The sequence below is a fragment of the Rhea pennata genome, chromosome 18, assembly GCF_028389875.1.
Source record: "Rhea pennata isolate bPtePen1 chromosome 18, bPtePen1.pri, whole genome shotgun sequence".
Lineage (NCBI taxonomy): Eukaryota > Metazoa > Chordata > Aves > Rheiformes > Rheidae > Rhea > Rhea pennata.
Window position 1 is genome coordinate 2,889,604 of NC_084680.1, and position 23,184 is coordinate 2,912,787.

At 41.0% G+C, this 23,184-nt stretch overlaps 1 protein-coding gene across 13 annotated transcripts in view; it reads right to left on the bottom strand.

The window, feature by feature from the left end:
• The window catches only part of EXD3 (exonuclease 3'-5' domain containing 3), a 323,998-nt gene that overhangs the window by 230,619 nt on the left and 70,195 nt on the right, over positions 1 to 23,184 (bottom strand). The window contains exon 1 of one of the 13 annotated variants that reach the window (XM_062591071.1): positions 8,687 to 8,745. The exons of the other annotated variants lie outside the window; for them this stretch is intronic. The gene's annotated coding sequence lies outside the window, so the exon portion shown is untranslated. Of the gene's footprint in view, positions 1 to 8,686; positions 8,746 to 23,184 lie in introns of those variants that run through there. 13 annotated transcript variants of the gene reach the window in all.

Genomic DNA, 23,184 nt, shown 5'->3' on the forward strand with positions numbered 1-23,184 from the left:
TCCCCTCCCCTTCTTAGTATTAAACCAAAACGGTCCTACAAGAGTCACCTTCTTGCAATGCTTCGAAAGGATTACGAGCAGCCGCTGATTTCTCGCGGAACAGCTCTAACGCGTTAACCTCATCCCAGCCCGCGCCCGGCAGACGCGGGCCGGGGAATCCGGCTGCGAGAGAAGCAGCCGCCCGGCAACCGCAGCGGAGGCTCGGCCGGCGGCTGCGAAGCCCAGACCGCGCTGCGCCAGCCCCGCCACGGGTTTGGCGCGATTCGGGCAAGATCGCCTTCGAGGAAGAAGGAAAGACGAGAGGTTGCTGCGATTAGGATCAAGCTTAAAAAAAATTTTTTGAATACTTCAGAAAATGGTTATTTGGATTTTTTCTCTTTTACTTTTTGCTTGCTCAGTTGAAAACCTGCACACTGTTGTTATTTTGTATCTATTACTATTCACCAAGCCAATAAAATCAGTACTTCCAAACCAAATGTTTCAGTATACTTGCTTTTAAAAGCAATAATGTTTTTACTTCTCTGGCTCTATTTAATTTATGACCATTTACTTAAACTTCTCAGAATATTTTGAGGGGAAATCTGTGGCACGAACGGTATAAATGTGAGGACCGAGTTCAAAAATCTGAATGAATTCTCCAAAAACATTCCTCGTATGTTTTACACATATCCTGTTATGTTTTCATAAAGTCCGAAGAAAAATGTTCGCTTGACAAAGAAACAGCATTTAAATCACCTTCTGCACTCTATAGTTCCTGAACGGATGATATGAAAAATGTTAGGTTTCTCACTCATTACTCTATATCACCTCATTTTTCATGGTCACAAAAAGTTACTTCCAGTGTGAAAAGCTGAGCCGTATCCAGCTAAGCTCTGAAGCACAGTATTTATAAAATATTGTAAGTAGCAAGCAGATTACTGCTTGAGCCAGGAGAGCGACGCTATCCCATTACCTAGGAACATCTGGGAAACCGGTCAAATTAAAAATGCCACATCTACTATTCATAAGATAATACTTTCTCATCTCCAGCTTTTCTGAAAACTTGAGCTCTTCAAAAAAAAAAAAAAAAAAAAAAAAAAAAAGTCTTTCTACAAACAAAACAGAAAAAAAAAAAAACAGATCCTCATTCCCTGCAAAACTAGCAACTAACCATCAAATTCGGACCACGTGTGTGTGCATGCAAATACACACTTGGCCTGACTCCCAAAGAAATTTATACGTACGCAGGGAAAAAATAAAATAAAGAAACAGAATGCAACCCAGTGTGTAACTAAATACACTATAAATCTGAACTGTAATTAATACAGCGAACAATCTGGGATACAGGAAATTAGAGCAGTTAGGAAAGCAGTGTTTCACCTCAGATACAGCCAATAATTCAAGTTGTTAAAAAGCGTTCTCAGCCTGAATCAACAACGCAAGCCCTTTGCTTAGGTGATATTTTTCCTACTGAACTGCCCAGTAACTGAAAGATAATCTCACCATTATTTCAATACAGAGAAGCATGAAAACTGTCGCTCCAGACCATTTTTAATGACTAAGTATGTTGTCAGCCTGGCAGTGTGCAAGCACAGGCTGATATAAAACAATATCCTTCCTCCTCTGTCCCCCCCAAAATATTGTAATCGAGGGGCGGCTAAAAGGCATTCAATATGGAGTGCAACCAGACAGCATCTTCTGGGATGACCTGAAGAAAAAGCAACCCATTCTGCTCTCTCTTCTGTCTGTGCTGATTCTCTGTAACAAGGATAAAACGAGGAGAGAATATCAAAATAGTGACTGCTTCACATTAGTGTCAGCAACAGTTCCAGTTCTTTCTTTACCTTGCAAAACCTAAGGATGAAATGCAGTCAAAGGCTTAACAAAATAATCTGTACCTAGAGCAGATACTTCTAGAGCAAAACATAAATGAGAATAAAAAGCAAAATTATTCTTTTGCCTTGTCCCACTGCAATGGGAAAAGTGCCGAAGTTCACATTGGATCCTGAACTACTGTGTCTAGCTACTCTCCACCTAAGAAAAAAGAATAAAAATGTGAAGTTTGACATCTCCTTGCTAACTAAAAGAAATGAAGAATTCATCTGTTCTTCCTCAACTAGCAGTGACTTGCAGGACCAGTCTCTCCTTAGTCTTCCTGGCACTCCTAAGAAATAAAAGCTATGGTCTTTGGTAGGAACGCTGAAGCAGTAACATTACTGTTACATACTGTTGCTGTACAAGGGAAGAAAGAGACTAAAGCAAAGCAACTGCAAACCAAACGGTCCTAAAGAACCACAAATATATCCCGGCTCAAATCAGAAGACAGTCTCTAAATATCAGAATGAGAAAACCCTAGAGCAGTCTCCAGCCACAGCAACAACAGTAAGAAACAGCAATTAAAGAGCTTGCTACACGTATTACAGGGCTACAGAACACATGCAGACATGTCTGCAACAGCAAGGGATAGGTCATGAAAGCCAGAAAAATTCCTTCACACTCCACACATCAGAATCTTTACTTTTAAAGAAAATTTAAATTCTGTTGAGACTCTTACATGCCAAAGAGATACCCAACTATTAGCAAATAGGTTGTTCAAGGCCTACAGATGCTGTGGCATGTGTGGCAGATGCTGTCCCTCTTTGCTCTCGGCCATGCATCCCTGAAGAGCAGTAGAAGCATGCCCAGGTCTACCATGCTCCAAGTCTGGCAAGTGTCCCCAGAAGCATCAGCTCCTAAATCAAGCTCAAAGAGAACTTCCTTCTGTAGTCTGATACTGACCTGTCCCTTCCTTCACAGCTCCAAAAGAAGGGGGCTGCAGACGATAAAAGATCTAACAATGCTTCACCAAAATAAGACTCTAGCACCAGAGATCTCAGACACACATCTCTGCACCCACTCCATAAAGGCAAACAAGCTAGATTTCTTCATCTGACACTTTCTCCAAATATGTTCCTGCTTAAAAAATTCTGACAGTAACATGTTTGCTTTCTGCATTTTTAATTATGAAAACAGATTTTCCCCACCCTGAATTTAGTAACAAAAGCGGGAAGATGGTAAATCAAATCTTTTCCAGTTCTCAATATCTGTGGTTACATTTCAAAACCATACAAACCACAAGGCTTATATTTTTGAGTTAGAAAAGTGTCTCTGAGGAAAGCCATAAACTTTGTCCTGTTCATTCTCTTTCTTTCTTTGTGCAGAGATCACTCGAAACCTGCTGCGATCACAACAAAAGTGGCGCCCGCAGGCTGGTGAGGTAAAGCGGTAGTTTTGGTATTGTGTCATTGCAAAATTCTCCTGCATTATTCACCAGTTCTGCTGAAATGCACTGGCAAGAGAAAGCCACTTTCTGACTGAGGCTACTCATGTGTCTTGCATGGGGAAAGTGAGACATCAAACCCCAAAGAAGGAATTTACTAGTGGGGGGCAAAAAAACAAAACAAAAAAACAAAACAAAAAAAAAACCAAACCTCTCAATGCTTTTTTTTTTTTCCTGTCAAAAGCCATTACGTGTCCCACAGCCTAAGACGTGGAAGAATCATGGTTAACTAATTAAAAGTTACAGAACGTAGAAAACAAAAATTAAAAAAAAGATAATGTGACTGAAACACAGGATCACATCAACTAAACACTCAATTACAGCTGAAATTCAAAGATGGAAAAGGTCAAGAACAATAATGTTTAAGCCTTCTTTAGGTAAAGACAGTTTATATCATTGCACTGCAAATTAACAGGATTTTAGTAAGTATTTAATGGAATATACATTACAAGAATTACAAGAAATACGCAACATGTGAAATCCACCTAGTAAATAATCACTGAATTTTAACTATTCTTTTTCTTTTTGTATCCTCCCCTCCAAAAAGATTCCCTAAATCTGTCCTCTGTGAAAACTGTTGTTGAACTGAACAAGCATTTAAGATACTTTTCTGAAAGGAAAATAAAGGTTCTAGACATTTCAATGTATCCATATCCATAGCTAGCACATTTGCACTTAAGAATTAAAACGCATGGGCTGTCTACTCCTGGGCAACCTGCTCTAGCTCATCCTGATGGAGCAGGGGGTTGCACTAGATGATCTTCAGAGGTCCCCACCAACCTCAACTATTCTGTGATTCATGCTGTAATTTGGTGATATAAATGTATAGGCAATATATATCTGGCGGTGGGGGTGGCACAGCTATTCAGCAGTCAGACTCATGTTTCAACAACAGATGGGTATGCCCAAAGTTATATGCTTTCAAATGTCATGATTACACCTGAAACACATCAAGCAGTGCACTAAGTGGATCAAAGATTAATCAGACTTTTATCCAAACCTACTTTTTCAACAGCTTTTCAGAAAATGTCTTGTATTTCATGACAAAAGTATGCTAAATTTACAGAAGAGAAGGCTGCTGGGGATTAGAAATATCATCACTTGGATGATGCAAAAAAGAAACAGATACATTTTCTCATGATAAATTATGAAACTCTAAAAGGTTAATTTAACTAAGAAGATAAAAATAAATCCTCCATAGGAAGTCATAGATTTTTACACCTTCTAAGTTTTTTTTTCGGTACCTGCTTTCATGAATACACTTAAAATGGTAAGTTCCAACCTTGCGTAAATATTTTTGATCTTGAAAATGCTCCCATATAGAATTTCTCTTGTCAGTGTGTCCTCACATTCAGGTGGAACTTCCTGTGGTTCGGTTTTTGCCTGTCGCCTCTTGTCCTGTCACATGGGACAACTGAAAAGAGTTTGGCCCCATCCCCTTGACACCCTCCCTTCAGGTACTTGTACATATTGACAAGATCCCCCCTTAGTCTGCTCTTCCCCAGGCTAAACAGGCCCAGCTCTCGCAGCCAGTCCTTATAGGGCAGGTGCTCCAGCCCTCTGACCGTCTTTGTAGTCCTACACTGGACTCTCTCCAGTAGCTCCATGTCTCTCTTGTACTGGGGAGCCCAGAACCGGATGCAGTACTCGAGATGTGGCCTCACCAGGGCTGAGTTGAGGGGCAGGATCACCTCCCTCGACCTGCTGGCAACAGGGTTTCATTATTACTGTTCCATCCCCTTTGTACCAATCCATTCTGCAGTTCTTATTAAGAGCATGTGTTGTAAATGACATTTAATGGGATAGCCATAATTTGTCCCTATAACTTTTCAAACAGTGCCAAAGATCGTATTTCCTACTTTATCCACAATGAAATGCAACCTCTGCTTATTTTGCATACATGTTGATACACTCTTCCTAATGCACCCCAGGAGACCATTGGCCTTCCTGGCCACAAGGGCACATTGCTGGTTCCTGGTCAACTTGTCATCCACCACCACTCCCAGGTCCTTCTCTGCAGAGCTGCTTTCCAGCAGGTCAGGCCCCAGCACCATGAAACTCTTGGCTTGTAATTTTACACAAAAACTAAGAGGAAGTAGATACAACAACGGTACAAAAGAAGTGCTATATTAACTGCTATATTATTTTAAAATAAGCAGAAAGACTTCAGGGAAAGTATGTATACATGAGTATGTGGCTATTAGAGAGCAGGGCATGGGAGTTCCCTTCACCTTCTGCTTTGCAGGAAGCTTTTTCAATAACTTGTTCTTGTTTGGATTTATTCCAGAGTCTGAGGAGAGATAACTAATATGCTCAATAACCAGTGCTATGGGTAAAGATATCACACATGCTAGACGTCATGGTCACCTGTCAAAACAGATCTGAGATGTATTCATCACTTTTCTTGTGAAGTTAAGATGATGGTATCACAAAACTGCTGGAAGCTGTCACAACACCTCTGTTTTGTGCTGAAGATTCACCATTTAAGAGATGCTTAATGCTCTATCAGCAGCACGAGGAGGAGACAAGACCTCTGACAAATCCAGGAACTAAGCCAGGAAATGGCTCTGAAAACTGTTAGAAACCACCCACTGCCCCTGAGCACCCTGATAAAACACATTTCCATAAGCTGGGAACTTCATGGAACTTCTGACTTTTTATGGTTCCTTTTGGAAAAAGTGTTGTATTTCAGTACTAGGTGTATCCAATTAGAAAGTAATCTCGTGGCAAAGCCACAGCTCTTCCTTGATTTCAGAAGAAAGGAACAGAGAAGAAGAATTAATGCACCAGGATCTGCAAAAGACTCAGGCACAACTCAGTTTCCTAATAGTGAGTTGATCCGGACTTAAAAGGTACAACACTGAGAAGTGGGTTTCATTATTACTGCTCCATCCCCTTTGTACCAATCCATTCTGCAGTTCTTATTAAGAGCATGTGTTGTAAATGACATTTAATGGGATAGCCATAATTTGCCCCTATAACTTTCCAAACAGTGCCAAAGATCGTATTTCCTACTTTATCCACAATGAAATGCAACCTCTGCTTATTTTGCATACATGCTGATACAAGAGTACAGCTAAGACAGCCACTGTTTTTTGCAACTCTAACGCTTTTTTTTCCAGTGTGCTCATTCAATTCATTTTCTTGTATATAAAAGTGGCAAAGAGTTTTGCTGAACAGACACAGCACTTTAACTGGGAACGAGAAGAGGCGGCAAATGAAAATGGAGTTTTGCCCAGTATGAAGTCTCACTATAAAAAAATCAAAATCCAAACAATTCAAGAAGTGACCAATTGGCACGGCTCCAAACGACAGATAAACCATGTTAACAAGATTAGGACCAAAGGAAGGGCAGTGCCTACCACACAACTGCTGTGTTCGCAGTATGTTCCCTCTATACATCCATGCCCACAAAACAGATGTTGCTTCACTGAGGTCTGGAACCATTTATCAGCCACAGCTGCTGGGCCAACCCATACTCTTCATGTTTAAATGAATGTCTGAGGATGCTGCTGAAGCACCTGGGGGTCTAATGCCCACAAGACTTCTTCCAAAACTAAATCACAACAAATATACTCTTAGGGATTGGAAAGTGAGTATGGGTCTGTGCAGAAAATGCACTCTGGGAACCCCGTGGACAGGTAAAAAAAAAAAAAAAAAGCCTGCCTAGAAACTTGAAACTTCTGGAAATTTTTCTTCTGTAAATTCCTTTTCCCCACCCAGAGGGACGGAAGGCTGTTTCTCTAAGCTTTTGGAGTCAGCTTTTACAGGAGAGACTGCAGGACTGACAGTAAGTACTGCATAGAGCTCTTCTCTAGTCCATTGGGTCAAGCACATGGCACCTCCATGTCCCTGGCTCAAAAAACAGCCACCATCACGGAGGCAGCAGAGACAACTGCCCATCAGACACCTATGGAAACTCCGTATCACCTTCTGCTCCGACCTAGAAGTTCATCTGTACCGAGGGAAGCTATGACTCCTAAGACACAACTCTTAAGACACTTTGTCACTGCAGAATGTGCTGTTCAAAGACAGACTGATTATTTATTTATTTTTAGGAATATCACTCCCATTCCAAGAACACGACGACAAGAACAAACTTCCAGTGTATCCTTCCGCTCCTGCGGGTTACTCTTAAATGCAAATCAGCACTGTTTTGAAGACTGGCAGGCTTTGCACTTACAAGTGGAAGGAGTAGTAACTTATTCACAACATTTCATTAAAGAAAAGGAAAAGAGATGGCTCATGATCAGTGAGGTTTTCTACTGAGCCCAGAATATTTTACAGCACAAAAAACAGCAGCTGCATGGAATACATTAGAGAGTTAATCACATTGTTAGGCAACTTTAAAGTGAAATCTCCAAATTCTTCTAAAGTGTTACAGGGTAGGAACACGAAGTGGCATCCAGGTGCATGCATTTAGCATCTACCCCTGGGCTAGACACTAGAAACCTTCTTCACACTCAAGGGAGGGGGAGGGAAAACAGGTATGCTACAGTGTAATTTGTCTGACTAAATGTCTATTCCTGTTTCAGTATGTACCTGCACCAAGGAGGAGGGTCAATGGCTCTGACGCTTTCTCATCACTGATTCTGTGCCTTAGGAGGAACTGATTTTTCCAGGAATAATACCACTTCATTTCCAAGAACGCTATGACTAAGGGCTAAGCACTCAGTGATTCATCTGAATCTCCACTGACCGTACTGATGAGATTTCCACTAAGACTAAAAGCACCCCAGAGTTATTAGCTCACAAGGAAACATCTACAGCACCAGTGCGTGTCTGCTGACAGGCAGAGGAATGCTGCCCTAAGAGCCGGATCAATTCGAATAGTAATTCTACCCAACCACCGAACTCTCCAGTGCAAAATTTACAGGAGGATCGGATGTCTCAAAACTATTTCATTTCCAAAGCAATAAACTGCTTTTCTTTAAACACAATTTTCAGAGCTCCAAAGCTCGCTCACCGTGCCCAATTACTGCTCCTTAAATTTGTCTCCCGCAGAAGACAAATATGCTTTTTAATGCCTAGCTATGTTGGTTTAACCAGATTCAAACAATAAGGAAATGAAGTAACAGCACAGAGAGGGTCCTTCTTTATAAGGTATGTCTGGTTCACTTCAGCCTTTGGCTCAGTTTCCAATTTTAGTTACAACTTTCTAATCGACAGGGCTTTTGAACTTCACCGCCCAGACTGCTTCAGATCTTAAAGGGAAGTAACCACACACAGTTACCGCAGTCTTAAACCCACCACCACCACCACACACCTCCCCTGTAATTTTAACATTAAAGATTTAGCCTTTTGGGAGGTCTGGGAATGTAGACCCCACTAAAGGAAAAGCATTCATTACTTGTTCCTCCAAGTCCTCATTCACTCATTCAGATTTACCTTCTGCACTAGCATGCCCGTTGGAGATACCTCCACTTCAGCCAGGAGAAAAAAAAAAAAAAACAAAATCAGTTAAGTTCCTGGCTAGTAATCACCTGACTAGCAGCATCAGTTCATTTTCAACAGCCAGAATCCTTACCTAACTACAGTTCTTATATCTCAGCTTGTCACCAGCTCTTACTGTTCCTGACATTTCTTCCAGTCCTGTTCCCTTTCCATTCCTGTCCTCCCATTAGGTGAATGTCATCTCCCATCTGCTGCAGGTGAGGATTTCTACAGCTGTGGCCTATGGACCACAGCTGGCTCTTCCCTGCTGTCTTTCTACAACCAACCAAGCACAACGCAGCTAGGTTCATTACTAAAAGAAAGGTGTTAGTGTCCCCAAATGCACTACCACAATGTGGTCCATGGTCTATCTGGAACTGCACAATCAATTTACGGTTTTGGTTCACTGGCTAGCCGAACAGAAATTAAGTCAGGTCGACCCAGAACAATTCCTCCCACTCCAGTTTTCTCCTTGTATCAAAAACATGGAATGGGAAAGCTTGTTTGTTTCAACTCAGAAGGAAACATTTTGCTTGATTTGGGGTGAAGAGGGGAAATGGGGGTTGGCATCCAGGAGCTTGTCTTCTGGTGCCACCTGATTAAATAAAAGCATCTCAGTAATGTAATAATGTAACTTGGATGTAAGATAGGGAGGTATGGATTGGCTATACCTAGACTGTAGTCTGATTTTGATATACTGTACTAACGTGAAAATATGCAGTACAATATCACAGGGTTGGCACTATTACTATTACACGTATGTGTGTGTGTGTGTGTGTGTGTGTGTGTGTGTGTGTGTGTATGAGAGTGAAGAGACAGGCTCTTTAAAGAACACATTACTTCTGAAAGCAAAACAAGGACTTGTAGAAAAAGAATCCTTTCTTTCTCAATAGCAGTAAAAGTTACTCTTTTACTAATGACAAAATACATCCCTTCTAGTCTGAGAAATTCAAGTTATGAAAATATAATAGGAAACCTTAAAATTTTGCAAATACATGCTCTATTTCTTGGTGAGTCAGAAGTCCACATTCTTTTAAGGCAACCTCCCAACTGCAAACAATCACCACACTTCAAGCAAAAGAATAATACAGCACACATATGCTTCTTATAAAACAATCCTTACAAATAACCATGGGTTTTGTTTCCATAATGCCTAAAATTCATCTTGCCCCCCTTCCGAAAACATAGATCAGACAAAATGCACTAATTAAAATAAAAAGCTTGCTTGTCTAGGCAGAACAGTCAATAATATCCTCTTATTTTCCTCTTATTTATTTTATTAGCACTTTTTTTTTTTTTTTTTTGGTTAATCAATGAAGGAAAAGGCAGGTTACTTACCAAAAAGCTCATTTTAAGGCAAGAAGGCTCAATGCACCTTCACCCCTGCATACATATATACCTTTTTACTCCAGACCAGGACCTTCCTCCCCGCCCAATGTCAGCCTTGAAAATACAATCACATTTTCTCACCAACTTAGTGCATAGAGACATCTGAAATAAAGACTGGAAAAAAAACAAAACAAAACAAAACCGCCAACACTCGGTATTGCAAATAGTATGTGATCAAAAGATGCCCTTCAGAAAGACAACAAGATTCAATGAAATGGTATCACGTGGCACTGGATCTGCTGTCAGCCAGAGGAATAAAAATGAAGCAGTAACAAGAAGTAACTTACAAGAAGTAACAGAAGAGTTATGCTGTTTTGGGAAGACCCCAGCACTGCGGTGCGGCCATGCTGGCAGGTGACCTGCTCTACACACCCATGACATGGATGTTAAGAACAGTTTCACAGACATGAAAACTCAAGGAAAAAAACAAACATATTCTGGAAACCTAACAATTTCTCCTGTCAAACTCATAAATCCTGCAAGTTCAAGAACACTGATACTGTTCAGGGTAAAAGGCAACTTTTTATATATTCCAGTAATTTTTTGTTAGTCAGCGCTGAAAGTATTATTGCCAGGGACAACAGCAGTAGTTTAGTAAATCAAACTATAATTCAGGAAAAAAGTATCTGATGTTTAGTATTATCATAAAGCTATTTTTTTCCCCTTTCTCTCCAGACATCTCTGGAAATCCCCACGTTCTAAAACTAATAGCTTTTAACTGTCTCTCCTAGTAGCTCAGTAAAACAATCTATTAATACTAAAAGGCCCTGGTACAAGTTTTGAAGCCTACCAACCTTCTTGTAAAAGAGTAAAAAATTTTTAATCTCATTTAAATGTCATTCTACCTACTTAAGAAGTATAGCAGATACCAAATCTGGGCCAGAATCTCTTCTTTTCTAAGACAGATGTGTATGCTCGTTCATACTGCTACACTTCACTGGTATGGACAGGCAATCAGGCCCTTTGCTGGACCAAAAGCACTGGCGGCTTCATCCATATCAGCTAGGCAAAACTGTCCTACTTCCACAACGTTTCTATTTCTGTATCTCTAGCTACTTGAATAATCAAAACCACAGTTTAAGGGATTCCATTTCCCAGAACCTGAATGCTTTCTGTAGGGAGGAAGTCCAGCATCTGATAAATACCTTAAGGAAAGGGTAGTAGGAACATACATTCCTCATTCCAATTAACAGCATTTTTGCTCTCAGCAAAAGAAATTTCAAGGACTTTGTAGTCCAGTTGCCTTACATTTAGAAAAAATATTCCCAACCTGGGAGCTTCATTTCACTTTAGTCACTAATTTCTGAAAGCAGCAGCCAATGTCAACTCAGTCCTTCCCAACTCAGCAGCACCTTCTGCCACAACAGAGATATGAGACTAGTCAAATTACTGGCTGCAAGCATTTACCCCAGCTGAGCAACAGGTAACTAAGGCTGGTAGCAGCTCAGATTTAACAGTCACAATTTCAAAAAAGTATAAAAACCACTCACCTAAAATATACCCAACCACCTCTGATGCTACACAAGTGGAGGCTGCCATAACAACGCTGGATGATGTAGGAGGTTCAGGCAAAGAGAAACAAGCAAGTCTGACAAAGACGCTTCCCCTTAACATCCAACGGACCACCTGCTCCCAACCTTTTGTATCCGAGCTTTCCCTGGGAAAACCAGAAAGATTTGACAACTCACTAATAAACTAGCAGTAATTTGTCCTTTCATTTGTAGTGCAAAACAACGGTTCAGAACTTGTAAAGAAGATGCACGCATTTAATATCAATGACAAGATCTGTTTTTACGTTCAGCTGGATAGCCCAAAAAAACGGGGAGGTTACATCTGAGAAAAAACACTTAGCCGTGAAGAATGCTTCAGCTTTTACGTTGGCATTTCGGAAACATGTTAAAATAATAATTTCAATAGAGAAGAATTTCATGTTTTCTGTTGTACTAGCCAAGACTATGTAGATCCACTAAAGATGTTACAAGTTTCAAGGCAGCTTTGCTTTAGAAGTATCCAAATGGGATACTTCAATTAACAACAATCAAATTGTTGTTAAAAATAGGTGAAATAAAAGCTTTTGCCTGTTGTGAGTTGATAGCAAAGTGTTTAAATTGTGTGTTTAAATACATATTCAAATACACCACCGAAAGCATATGGTACATTTTCACTATTCCAGCACAAAAGGTCAGATCCTCAGCTGAAAATGTCAGTGGAAATTATTCTATTCCAAAGTAGTGATACTAACTGGTTTTAGCAAAAGCTTTAAATCAAAATATCCCTCTTAAAGGAAAATAAGACTCTCACTCAGCAAAGCTGACACTAAAATTTCTGCAGACATCACCAGAGGAAGTACTTCACTGGACTGGTCCACATCTTAACTTTTTTATCCAGTTTTCATTACTGCTTAATTCCAGCTTAAATTAGTGAAAATTTCACCTCAGGGCTCATGTTAGCTTTTTAAAAAACTGTGTTAATAAGTAATCTTAACAAAATATTCAAAAGATACTCCAAACCTTGTTTCACAAAGGAGGATAGGACTATTTTTCTATCACATATTGTAAGGTTGTGAAGCATTCAGCCTGTTTAGCAAAGCCAATAAAGGTCCAAGTGAGATTTCTCACTTGGGCTCAGGGCTGCATCTCACCTGTAATGGGATGACTCGGGAAGAATTGTAAACCCCTCCACTAGATTGCTGAAAAACACTGCCAAAGTCCGCTTAAGACAGGAAGATAATGGCAGAACTGCATGTTGGAAAAGTATGAACTCACATCACAAGTAGATCCCCTTCTGCTGTTCTTTCCATGTAGTTCTGGATTAAAAAAAAATAAAAATAAATAAAAACTGTTTTTTTTAGCTCTTACTACGCTGACCAGATTTTTCCAGGTAGAAAAAGAGGGGAAAAAAAAAAAGAAAAAAAAAAGTTGACAGCAGCATTGCGACAGACAGTATCTCTAAGTTTTCTGGCATATCTCCTTTCCGGAAAAAGGTTACCTTAACAGGTATAAATCTTTTCTCAGTGCCCAAATTGACTAACAAAGATTAAAGGTGTCAGCTGTGTAAAAACTCCAATTAATGGTGGTTCTTAGAGTCTGGATTCGCCTCTTGGAATTACAACTGAACACAGTTTTTAACACAGAAAATACCTACAGCCAAACTGAACCACAGGAAGTTCCGCCTGAATGTCAGGGGGAATTTCTTCACTGTGAGAGTGACAGAGCCCTGGAACAGGTTGCCCAGAGAAGTTGTGGAGTCTCCTTCTCTGGAGATCTTCATGGCCCGCCTGGATGCAACCCTAACATGCTCTAGGTGACCCTGCTGAGCAGGGGGGTTGGACCAGATGATCTCCAGAGGTCCCTTCCAACCTTACTGATTCTATGATTCTATTTGACAAAGATAGAAGCAAAAAGAAGGCATGACTATGAGAACAAGGCAAAGAGCTTTAAGAACACGCTGCATTCTGCAGCTTACTGCTTTCAGTGTATTTGACTTGCAGAGTGGAGTTACTACTTTTCTCACCTTAAAAAGAAAATATGGTAAAATTACTTCTTCCTCTAGCTAACTGTATCTCAGATCATCATGGTAAGAATCTCTGTCACCAGTACTGATATTAAATGTTGCCAGAGAAAACAAATCTTCAAATCTTGTGTTCTCCGTGACCTTCGCTCCCTTTGCTGCTTTAAAAATCCTGTCCAGACGTACCAAGAACACTACCAATGCCTCCGAAGGGCACCCCAAACTCTAAATCTGTTCCCTACAAACGTAAAGGTCTCCAGGTTACCTTTAAATGATTGCAGAATAACCAAATGCTTTCTCATAAGCTGACTGGCTCAAAAAATTCTTTTCTATAACAAGTTATCGATGCTACAAGCAGGCTCAGGCAAAAACTTGTCCAGTTGTTGCAACTCTAATTTTTCAGTGTTTCTAATAATAGATACGGGACAGAAACATATCACAGCTACTTAAGATAAAAGTAGCAATACTTATTCACTTACAAAATTCATAGGTGTACCCTCTTACTTTAGATAATAATTATATATACATATATATGTATTTGCGTGTATATATGAGAGGTATGTGCATTTATATATATATATATGTATATACACACACATATTAATAAAACTAATTTGTTTAGTTAGAGCTCTTGGGAAGTTAAGTATAAAAGAAAGGCTACCTGTCAACATACCACCAACATATTTGAAGAGATTTGCTGGTTTCTATGGTAAATGGGGAGGGTAACATGACTGCCTGGTTACAATTCTGACTGACGCACATCTCAAACAATCGTTCTCTTCCTGTTCCTATGACATAAGAAAAACAGGATGTCGAGAGGTGTTTATCTGAATGAACAAGATAAGCAAGCTCACTGACATTTCTAAAAGTATACGATTTAAGTAACAACATGTTATAGAATTTCTGTGGAAAAAAAAAAAGAAACCAAACGATGAACTGCTGGATGTGATTAAATGACCCATGGAAAGACCCTTTCCCTCCTAACCCGCAGGAAACAGTTGAAAAGCTGCTATATGAGCCACAAATACCAATGGGAAGAATCTATACCGTGTGAGATACAGTGTTATGCTGCTGCATCAAAATTGAGAAAGTTTTGCTAGTTTGCAAGATAGCGCAAACTAAAGCTAGTTTGCAATATCTTGCTGCCTCCAAACATTACATCCATCTCAGTGGGATGATGGATGGGATGGGGATACCGTGAATTATGCTTTTGCAGTGGTACTACTGCTACCTACAGATGCCAGGCTAAACTGTAAGGCAGCCTGTGGCAACGAGCCACACGATGGAGAGGCAGGAGCCTGCCCTCAGCGCCGGCTCAACAGACGCCCAAGAGCTTTCATTCAATCTGAGTAATCATCTCAGATACTCTGGAGCATTTTAAAATGCCCGAGAGGGTGCCTCACCACTCCTTATTACCAACCGAATCATTCAGGGAACTTAAGGCATGTCAAGACCACACGGTAGACGATGGTGCTGCAACCGCTAAGCGAGTTAGGGTATAGCAAGGCGGTACAGCCAAGTAACACAGTGCAGTTAAAAGCAGAAAACTAGCTGAGGCCCAAAAAGCACAACAGCATTAGTCAGCCATGGATCCGGAGCACAGGAAAGGTACTGATGTCCACAGCTACATCACCTGTGTGCATGGGCAATACATTTGGCTAGAAGCTTCTAGCTGTAGGCCAAACGCCAGCAATAATGAAAGCAGGAACCAGTTGAACAGTACCACAGAGCAACCTGGTGTTAACTTACATTTGGCTTAATACATCACTCTCCTTCACGTGGGAAAAGGGGAAATGGACTCCCCATAGGCAAGAAGGGAGGCTAACGGACACTTAGAGATGGGTATATTAGAAAAATCTAAAAGAAACACAGCTCAGAAAAAATCAGTGTAAGCTACTGTCTTGCAGAAGCAGTGGGAAGAGCAGAGGGCTTAACAAGGGAGATGCAACAGGTAAGAGGGAAGCTGGAGGTGAGACATCCCTCTATGCTTTAGGAAACCTTTAGAGCATAAAGCCACTCGGCAAAATGGTTTACAAAGAATCAAACAAACAAAAATCCCACCAAAAACAAAACAAAAGGATAGCACAGTTCACCAAATTTCCCGAGGTTTCATTAAGATCTACCAAGAACTAGACTTAAAATCTCTTCAGTCTTCAGCCTTAGAGTTGAATTTATATTGATAAAAAATTTGGTTTTAGGTCTCTGCTTTGAAACATGGAAGATCATCTTTTTTCCCCACTTATATATTTATTCAAGCTTCGCCTGCTTAAAATATATGTATATTTTAAAACACTAATTCTATTTATTCTACATTTCCTCATACCCCATGGAAGAAAGCCGCATTGCTCTGATCATTCAAATGTATAATTATTTCACTGCATAGTCTTAGAGACAGAGGTTGAAGCTAAAGATAAGATATTAAAAAGACTTCTCCTTAGAGTACATTGGCCACCACAGATCTACTTGAGCACATGGCTGCAATAATGATGATTTAACAGAGAATATAAAACCTCTCAAAACAGAAAATGAGTACAATCCCATATGGAAGTAAATGGTAATAAATACATGGACGTGGTAATATCTAAACAAGCAAGCAGTGGGGAGTAGAACAAGGTAAACTCAAAGGAGAGCACAATGCAGCTGCTAGGGATTAAAAGACCAAAGCTCAGTCTCTGCTGCACTGTCACAATACCTTGATTCCCAAAAGGGATCACATAGCGTGAGAGAGATGTCACTGAAAGCAACACTCACCTTTAAAAATTCTGTGTGTTCCCTACAGCATCCTCCATTCAGGAGCTGCAATAGCTTTTATGAGCTATAATCACTCATTGCTGGTTCAAAGGCAAGGAAGGTGGCTTTGGACCTCTGCGAAGTACTAAAATGAATACATGAGAAAGTCTGCACTGGTTTCCTTGGCCAAGCAATGCAAAAAGATCACCTAAAGAACTTAACATTCTCCACATGGTGTTGCAAAGCTGCATTTATCTCCAGTCCTTTCCAGGTGGCTCCTCCCCTCCACTACTGCTTCCCCCGCCCTTCCTTAACACACCTGAAATAAAGATCTTTAAAACCCACCTCATTTGCCAGACTTGCACTCAGCTAAGAATGTACTGATCTTCCAAATACAGTTCTTTTACAATGGTTATTACGACCACTGCTGTCCTTCCTCTCTGTATATCGGTGAAGCTACCAAGACATACCTAGAAGTAGCTGCGTTTAATAAAAGCACTACCATAAAGACCTGGAAATAGTGTATACTACTTAGAAGGTAACAGCCTTCCATGTTTGTATTTTTCCTTTTTTCTATTGAGCAGGTGTTGGTTTCCTTCAAGAGTTGTACCTCAAGCTATAAATTGCTGTTATTTCTTATTAGGATGGATCTATCATCTTAAATTAAGCCCTAACAGTCTTTCCAGCTTCTTTATAAGGCAGACAAATGCTGCACTTTTCTCACAAAGACGGAGGCACTAAGAGTGAAGCCATTTACGCAAGGTCTCCAAACAGAACCACCAAAGAAGTGAGAGCACACGCTCGACTGGAATCTCCCTCCTGTTCACGCCACTACGGATCTATTTTAACAGCTACTTCTGACTTTTTCTAGCCTGGTATCAAGCAGTTCTGGGAATCCAGCTCTTAGTCCCTCTTTGGAAGCATGGACCAAGGCGGTGGGGGCTATGGGGACTGCTAATATCCCCCATGAGCAGTGTCCGGAGCTACTTTATGTCCATGCAGTCCCTCCTTGCCCACCACGATTCCAGTTGCACCAGTCCACTGTCACCACAGCTTCCAAAAACCCAACACAAGACATAAATTCGACAGCAAATCTGTTGTCCACAGCACAGGCCTGCCTTCCTAGCTCCTTCAGGGAAAAAGAGATGAGTTTTGTTCCTTGTGAGAGAACCATGCACACCACAGCAGCAGCAGAGTAGAACGCATCTGTACAAGAAAGTGAATTTCTATTTATTTTTTATGTAAATTCTGTTTTCCCATTTGGTGCACATATTTAAGGCAATATCAAAGGAACAAAATGGAAACCAAATCATTGTCTCTGGCTTGGCTGCCTGACAGATCAACTCCCAGCCTTTAATTCTAGGAAGTGAGTGACCACGAATTCTTATGACAGCCAAAGGCCCCCCTCTTCCAGTTTGATTTGGTGTTTGTCTTGGATGTAGCCAGGTTAACGCTGTTTCCTTCAGACTACAAGGGAATGTGGGGCAGATAGACAGAAGGAAAGACAGACAGAGACAAAGACATACAGAGCGACGCTGAGAAAGATTGAGAGACAAAGACTGGCGGCAGGATGAAAGAGAAGAGACCGAAGGCAGGACTCGGCCAAGCCAAACAAAGTTTTCCTTGAGTGATTGCATCTGCTGGAGAGTCCCCAGCTTGCTAGTTGTGTCTAGGACGTTTAAAAATTCCCAAGAAAAGCTTCACTGCAATCGTGAAAGCTCTGAACTGCATGAACCTTTGTTATGCTGAATTACTGATAGCTTGAAATGTACTTCTTGCAGAAAAGCTGAAAGCTGCTTCACAGAAAAGTTTTTCTGAGGTAAAACACTGGAGAATGAAAACAGAATAAATTTTAATTTCTTTTTTCCCAAGGGGCAAAAAAAAAAAATAAATAATTCTGGAGAAATTCTTTCCCGTCCCTCCCAGTCTCTGGAAAGCTAAGATCAAAGAGCATCAAGAAGAAAATGAAAGGAGATACCTCCTCAAATTAGGCAAATTTGAGTGCATCAGCATAAGGAGAAATAAATGATCCACAGAGCCAAAGCTTCCAATGCTGTAAAATGGTATCATTTCCTGGAAATCAATAGGATTTCCATCAGCAGAGATGGTGGCTCTTCCACAGCCTATAAAGCCACTCACCAGCCACTTGGTGATGACAAGGGTGCAGCTGGGTGAGTGCTAACATCTAGCACCTCTGTCAGGATAGCACTCTGTGCCCAGACTGCCATATGTATGTTCTTGTATACATGAAAATCAATACCTGCAAGCTAGAAAGACATATTAATATTAAACAGCTCTCAAGGTAGCTAAAAAAGAGTGATTCTGCCTCAAATAGATACACGTTGACATCTGTTCTATATCTGATATCCAAATGCTACTGCCTGCTGCCTTCACATCAGTCACACCTGGCTCTTCTGGAGCAAACCTCTCTCATCCTCAAACTCATCTTCCAACTGTTAATCTGTTCTCCTTCACTCACCATGAAAACTGGAAACTGTAGAGAGCTGACACATTCAAAGTTCCTCATTTCCTACCTCCAAAATGAATATCTGCCTGTATACCTCAGATAACGAGATATTTGTATTAACCAAATTTGAAGGTCAGGACAAAATATAAGCATCAGTGTTAGACCAAAGAATATCACCAGGTGCATCAAGCCAGCACTCATCTCACCACAGCCATGCTCCAGAGCGTCATAGGCATAGGCTATCCAGGAAGGTGAGAGTATGACTGTTAAGGAACACTTGATAGTTCTGCTCCCATAAAACAATCACCCAAAGGTGTATTTTGGCACGTGTACATAAAATTTTAAAGCTTATCCGAATTAACATCATTGGTGGTATTTCATCCCTTCACTGGTGCTAAGAAATTTTACTGAGGCCTGCCCCTAAGCCATCCAAAAGCAAAGTAACTTGTCCCCATTACCTCTATTCCGCATCGCATGCGAGGGGGAAGCTGCACAAAACAAGCTGAACCCTTCTGACAACTCATCACTGCTGAAAAGAGGAGAGTCCCTTCCCTCCCACACCTTGCACAGGCTTTGGCAGTCAGCAGGTCTTTACAAGCCAGTCCCGCTCATGCTGTTGGCACAAAACTAACTTAACTCAAACATGGATCATTTTTTCCTGGGCCAGTGAGTTGAATCAACTCACTGAAGGGTCCAGTGGGCACCAGCACTGGAGCAAAGAAGAAAATGACTCCTGTAGCCACGCCTGGGTACAAGGGCTTGAGGGAAGAAGGGCAGGGAAGTGAGACCTTCCCCTCTCATTTGGAATTAACCTGCTAGACTGGACAGCATTTTCCTTCTTGCTCTGTCCTGATAGAGCACGCATCTTTACCTACAATATGTAACTAATAATAATGTGTCTGTATGTAACAGGTAGATACAATACAGAGGGATATATATTCTTCAACAAATTACTGTGTAGCTAGGTACGATATTTTTATGTGCTCTACAATCCAGAAGACAACAACGTAACTCTAAGTAAAAACTCATAAAATTATCAGCAGCCGACAGGACCTCTGCTTAGCCTACTGCAGGACACCACAATACGGTCAGGCTTAGATGCCGCAGCACTGCAACCTCCAGCAGGAATTGCAAGTACTGTTGAAAGGATGCAAATGCACAGACTTCAGGATAATCCGCATTTATTTTTTTAGCAGTATATACTAAAAATGGTACTTTTGTCCTTAAGACAAGACAGGCTTTTGACTCTCACCCTCTCCCCCAAACTCTGCTCTTGAAGTAGGCACAAGCATCTTTCAATGGCCAGAGTCAGGCCACTCAAATACTAGCTCAATATTTACCAAAAGAAAACCAATGAGGCTGAAGGAAACTTCAGCAGAAAGGAGAAAGTTCTCTGCACAATGCTGGAAGTTGCTAAGGCAACCAGGCGCAGTCATCACGCCACGATGCTGCACGAGAGAGCAGTTGGCACCTGCGAGGTGGGGAGTCTTACCTGAACCACTGACCGATGGCTCTCTAGCCCCTCATCCCCACCAGCAGGTGAGCAGACTATAAACAATTTGATGGGCAAGGAGTACTATTTGAGAACATGGACAGCAATAATCTCACGCCTCAAATCTGTGGATTTGAGGTAAAGCAGTGGTTTGTTAGGGAGGAGGTTAGGTTTGTGTTTTACGCTTATTTGACCCTTGTTTTTGTCTTAGTGGCTAACGTTCATTTCCAGTAACTGTCGACTAAAGTGGAAAAGGAGAATTTAACAATAAAGTGCAAAAGTCTATTATGAGTAACGGCAACCCATGTGCTTTTACGAACAATAACACACCAACATAAAATAAATCAGTGCTTTTTAATTTAACAATGCAAATTACCCTCCCACCTGCTGTGACTCTCTGTAAGGAGAAAAAGCTGGCTGCATGTTCACCAAGATGTCTATCCCAGTCTCATTCTGAACTGGCCTGATGCCCTGGGGTTAGACTGTAGGGCTCTGTCATCTCTTGCACTCGTATGACCTAAGAAAGGGAATGTGGCCTTTTTCCCACAAGCCCAGAGTGAGAACATCATAAAAGCTGAACTTTAGCCCCCTTTTTGGGCAGGCAGCACAATAGCAAGGAGGATGCTGTTACTCCCTGGAGGCTCTGCTGCTGAAAAACATCACCAAGCTCAAGTAAAAGGTCAGTAGTTAGGATTGCATCTCTTGTTTTCTTCAGTTTTCCTCCTCCGTCAAAGGCAGTTAAACATTCTTTGCACACCCCCCCTCCCTCCTTCTGAGAAATGCAGGAAGGAAGTGCTTGCAAAATAGTTTAATTTAAAAGAACGCACAATCACATACACAGCAAACACTTCTTTAGCCTCTGAGCAGAACGTTTCTGTTGCCTCTGAGTTCCCACTAAAGCACAAATGAATCCCTGCAGGGGCAGAATCACTCCTCCCAGCCCACATACAAGGGGAGGTGGTATTTGTACTCCCAAACCCTTTTGTTTAGGGGTAGACACCTTTGGGTGAGAGGAGCTGAACTGCTGCAGGCAATTCCCTGCGCTCCTACAGAGCGTACATCAAGTTCTTTCTAAACTGAGGCAGTCTATCTTGTAGACAAGGGTCATCAAGCTAGAGAAAGGAGAACACAGAAAACACTAATCTCTCAAGGTCCTGCATTGATTACAGGGACCAAGAGTCAGTAACTGTTGCCCTGGGTTGTAGGACATTTTGATTTCACCTCTGATTTTTCTCATTACTAACCACTTCTGATCCACTGACCCAGGGGAATGCTTGTTTGATTCTGCAGGATGTTTCTCACCTGGATCTGGTTATAGTTCGGGAAGGTTGTTTGGACAAGCTGGACTTAACTGGATCATTTGCAATCCACTAGATTGATACGGAAGAATGAAAGGGAGAAGAAACCACTCTAATAGTTTACCCCTTTTTTGCAAAGAATACCATAGAGACCAGGGGGCATTTCATGGAAAACTTCTTTGTTATTGATCAGTTTATGTCCTAGGACTGGATGTTCAACCGAAACCAAATTCTCAGTCATATAGTGCATTTCTCTATTTCTGGGCTAAGAGCATTTAGTATCACACCTCTGTTGCTTTGGCTTCTCAGAGACTGATGAAGTCCTGAGGATTTTTTTTTTCCTTCTTCTTACGAAGGACTAAATCAGGTTATCTTCCCCCGAGCCATGAACCGTGACAGCCATCAGCAGATGTCAGAAGGGGCTCTCAGGTCCCTGTCTCCCTTGACATCTTTGCGGCTATGAGGATTGATAATTCCCCGTCTCTTGAAACAAACCTTTCCATCGCTTGCAGTTTTTCAGAACACTGCAGCACTTCTGCTCAGTGGTCGGAGCAAATCTGATCATATTACTGCTGTCCCGCGTTCCTTACATTGTTCGGTTAGAATGTGGTGGATTGATTTCAAGTTGGCACTCTTGTATTTAAAAGGGACACTATCAACAAATCACAGCCTTATCTCGTTTTCTTTTAACCCATTGCTATTACAACACATAATTAAATGAGTAAAATAAATAAGAGAGATGGGTGTATTTAGGAACAGAGCAGAATTACACCCGCTACCCATTAGAGTGACATCTTATTCCTCAGAACAGAATGGTCAGGGCAAGCAATCCCACAATAAATTATTTTCTATACAAAAATGAAGAAAGTTTGCATACTGTTATTTGAATGCTTTCTCACGTAGATTCAAGCAGCTTCACAAAGAGGAAGACTGATACTTTTACAAAACAGGGAAATGAGACTGTCAAATGTCACAAACTGTCTGGGGACTTAGGGTTTAAGACCTGAAATTAGGTTGCTGAGTTTTGCTCTTTTCCTTGAAAATTGCTACTGCTTAAATCTGACAGCATCCACTTCCAGCCCTGAACGGTGGCACAGTCTGATTTTTTTCTGGTTATCTCAGCCTTTGCCCTCACAGGTAGTCATGTTTGTACCTCCACTCTTTGGTGATTCAGCTTCTACATTTCAAGTCAGCTGCTGTTTGGGATGTTGGGGCTGAGGGAACGGACCACTCCACCCACACAGCTGTTTCAGATCATTTTCCCACGTAAAGAAACAAATACCTCAAGATTTCTTTGGTAGTTCAAAAAAAGGGTGGTGGTTCTTCTTCTTCTTTTTTTTTTTTTTTTTTTTTTTTTTTCATGACAGCTATTATTACTGTATTCATCATCATTCCCTCCTCCCCCCAGTCCATTTTTAACTTCTGTTCTTTTTAAATCAGCATTACTCACTCATACTTTGGATGGACTTAAAAATAATGATCAGTATTTCAAAAGTGCCTTCAGTTTTTATATGAAGACCTTACAGTACTAGATTCAATAAAGATCTTAAATAAGATGCCATTTCTG